Raw genomic sequence first — 4,421 nt, 5'->3', positions numbered from 1 at the left:
CCGGTAAAAGCCCGATTTCACCCGGAACGATTCCGATATCCAAATATAGGTTCCAATATATCAATCTTTGTGTCTTGACCATTTCGAGACTCCTCGTCATGTCCGTGATCACATCCGGGACTCAGAGCAATCTTCGGTACATCAAAACACAAAAACCCTAATTACGATCGTCACCAAACTTTAAGCGTGCGGACCCTACGGGTTCGAGAACTATGTAGACATGACCGAGACACGTCTCCGGTCAATAACCAATAGCGGAACCTAGATGCCCATATTGGTTCCTACATATTCTACGAAGATCTTTATCGGTCAAACCGCATAACAACATAGTTGTTCCCTTTGTCATCGGTATGTTACTTTCCCGAGATTCAATCGTCGGTATCCCAATACCTAGTTCAATCTCGTTACCGGCAAGTCTCTTTACTTGTTCCGTAATACATCATTCTGCAACTAACTCATTAGTTGCAATGCTTGCAAGGCTTAAGTGATGTGCATTACCGAGTGGGCCCAGAGATACCTCTCCGATAATCGGAGTGACAAATCCTAATCTCGAAATACGCCAACCCAACAAGTACCTTCGGAGACACCTGTAGAGCACCTTTATAATCACCCAGTTACGTTGTGACGTTTGGTAGCACACAAAGTGTTCCTCCGGTAAATGGTAGTTGCATAATCTCATAGTCATAGGAACATGTATAAGTTATGAAGAAAGCAATAGCAACAAACTAAACGATCAAGTGCTAAGATAACGGAATGGGTCAAGTCAATCACATCATTCTCCTAATGATGTGATCCCGTTAATCAAATGACAACTCATGTCTATGGTTAGGAAACATAACCATCTTCGATCAACGAGCTAGTAAAGTAGAGGCATACTAGTGACACTCTGTTTGTCTATGTATTCACACATGTATTATGTTTGCGGTTAATAAAATTTTAGCATGAATAATAAACATTTATCATGATATTAGGAAATAAATAATAACTTTATTATTGCCTCTAGGGCATATTTCCTTCAGTCTCCCACTTGCACTAGAGTCAATAATCTAGATTACACAATAATGATTCTAACACCCATGGAGCCTTGGTGCTGATCATGTTTTGCTCGCGGAAGTGGCTTAGTCAGTGGGTCTGCAACATTCAGATCCATATGTATCTTGCAAATTTCTATGTCTCCCACTTGGGCTAAATCCCGAATGGAATTGAAGTGTCTCTTGATGTGTTTGGTTCTCTTGTGAAATCTGGTTTCCTTTGCCAAGGCAATTGCACCAGTATTGTCACAAAAGTTTTTCATTGGACCCGATGCACTAGGTATGACACCTAGATCGGATATGAACTCCTTCATCCAGACTCCTTCATTTGCTGCTTCTGAAGCAGCTATGTACTCCGCTTCACATGTAGATCCCGCCACGACCCTTTGTTTAGAACTGCACCAACTGACAGATCCACCGTTCAGTATAAACACGTATCCGGTTTGCGACTTAGAATCATCCGGATCAGTGTCAAAGCTTGCATCAATGTAACCATTTACGATGAGCTCTTTGTCACCTCCATATACGAGAAACATATCCTTAGTCCTTTTTAGGTACTTCAGGATGTTCTTGATCGCTGTCCAGTGATCCACTCCTGGATTACTTTGGTACCTCCCAGCTAGACTTATAGCAAGGCAAACATCAGGTCTAGTACACAGCATTGCATACATGATAGAACCTATGGCTGAAGCATTGGGAACATCTTTCATTTTCTCTCTATCTTCTGCGGTGGTCGGACATTGAGTCTTACTCAACTTCACACCTTGTAACACAGGCAAGAACCCTTTCTTTGCTTGACCCATTTTGAACTTCTTCAAAACTTTGTCAAGGTATGTGCTTTGTGAAAGTCCAATTAAGCGTCTTGATCTATCTCTATAGATCTTAATGCCCAATATGTAAGCAGCTTCACCGAGGTCTTTCATTGAAAAACTCTTATTCAAGTATCCCTTTATGCTATCCAGAAATTCTATATCATTTCCAATCAGTAATATGTCATCCACATATAATATCAGAAATGCTACAGAGCTCCCACTCACTTTCTTGTAAATACAGGCTTCTCCAAAAGTCTGTACAAAACCAAATGCTTTGATCACACTATCAAAGCATTTATTCCAACTCCGAAAAGCTTGCACCAGTCCATAAATGGATCGCTGGAGCTTGCACACTTTGTTAGCTCCCTTTGGATCGACAAAACCTTCTGGTTGCATCATATACAACTCTTCTTCCAGAAATGCATTCAGGAATGCAGTTTTGACATCCATCTGCCAAATTTCATAATCATAAAATGCGGCAATCGCTAACATGATTCGGACAGACTTAAGCATTGCTACAGGTGAGAAGGTCTCATCATAGTCAATCCCTTGAACTTGTCGAAAACCTTTCGCAAGTCGAGCTATGTAGACAGTAACATTACCGTCAGCGTCAGTCTTCTTCTTGAAGATCCATTTATTCTTAATTGCTTGCCGATCAACGGGCAAGTCAACCAAAGTCCACACTTTGTTCTCATACATGGATCCCATCTTAGATTTCATGGCTTCTAGCCATTTTGCGGAATCTAGGCTCACCATCGCTTCTTCATAGTTCGTAGGTTCATCATGATCTAGTAGCATGACTTCCAGAACAGGATTACCATACCATTCTAGTGCGGATCTTACTCTGGTTGATCTACGAGGTTCGGTAGTAACTTGATCTGAAGTTTCATGATCATTATCATTAGCTTCCTCACTAATTGGTATAGGTGTCACAGAAACCGGTTTCTGTGATGTACTACTTCCCAATAAGGGAGCAGGTACAGTTACCTCATCAAGTTCTACTTTCCTCCCACTCACTTCTTTCGAGAGAAACTCCTTCTATAGAAAGGATTCATTCTTAGCAACGAATGTCTTGCCTTTGGATCTGTGATAGAAGGTGTACCCAACAGTCTCCTTTGGGTATCCTATGAAGATACATTTCTCTGATTTGGGTTCGAGCTTATCAGGTTGAAGCTTTTTCACATAAGCATCGCAGCCCCAAACTTTTAGAAACAACAACTTTGGTTTCTTGCCAAACCATAGTTCATAAGGCGTCGTTTCAACGGATTTCGATGGTGCCCTATTTAACGTGAATGCAGCTGTCTCTAAAGCATAACCCCAAAACGATAGCGGTAAATCAGTAAGAGACATCATAGATCGCACCATATCTAATAAAGTACAATTACAACGTTCAGACACACCATTGCGCTATGGTGTTCCAGGTGGCGTGAGTTGCGAAACTATTCCGCATTGTTTCAAATGTAGACCAAACTCGTAACTCAAATATTCTCCTCCACGATCAGATCGTAGAAACTTTATTTTCTTGTTACGATGATTTTCAACTTTACTCTCAAATTCTTTGAACTTTTCAAATGTTTCAGACTTATGCTTCATTAAGTAGATATACCCATATCTGCTTAAATCATCTGTGAAGGTGAGAAATAACGATATCCGCCACGAGCCTCAATATTCATTGGACCACATACATCTGTATGTATGATTTCCAATAAATCTGTTGCTCTCTCCATAGTACCGGAGAACGGTGTTTTAGTCATCTTGCCCATGAGGCACGGTTCGCAAGTACCATGTGATTCATAATCAAGTGATTCCAAAAGTCCATCAGTATGGAGTTTCTTCATGCGCTTTACACCGATATGACCTAAACGGCAGTGCCACAAATAAGTTGCACTATCATTATCAACTGCATCTTTTGCCTTCAACATTATGAATATGTGTATCACTACTATCAAGATTCATCAAAAATAGACCACTCTTCAAGGGTGCATGACCATAAAAGATATTACTCATATAAATAGAACAACCATTAATCTCTGATTTAAATGAATAACCGTCTCGCATCAAACAAGATCCAGATATAATGTTCATGCTCAACGCTGGCACCAAATAACAATTATTTAGGTCTAATACTAATCCTGAAGGTAGATGTAGAGGTAGCGTGCCGACTGCGATCACATCGACTTTGGAACCATTTCCCATGCGCATCGTCACCTCGTCCTTTGCCAGTGTTTGCTTAATCCGTAGTCCCTGTTTCGAGTCGCAAATATTAGCAACAGAACCAGTATCAAATACACAGGTGCTACTGCGAGCTCTAGTAAGGTACACATCAATAACATGTATATCACATATACCTTTGTTCACCTTGCCATCCTTCTTATCCGCCAAATACTTGGGGCAGTTCCGCTTCCAGTGTCCAGTCTGCTTGCAGTAGAAGCACTCAGTTTCAGGCTTAGGTCCAGATTTGGGTTTGTTCTCTTGAGCAGCAACTTGCTTGCTGTTCTTCTGGAAGTTCCCCTTCTTCTTCCGTTTGCCCTTTTTCTTGAAACTGGTGGTCTTGTTGACCATCAACACTTGATGCTCC

The sequence above is a fragment of the Triticum dicoccoides genome, chromosome 6A (assembly GCF_002162155.2).
Source record: "Triticum dicoccoides isolate Atlit2015 ecotype Zavitan chromosome 6A, WEW_v2.0, whole genome shotgun sequence".
Taxonomy (NCBI): domain Eukaryota; kingdom Viridiplantae; phylum Streptophyta; class Magnoliopsida; order Poales; family Poaceae; genus Triticum; species Triticum dicoccoides.
This window is presented reverse-complemented; position numbering follows the sequence as displayed.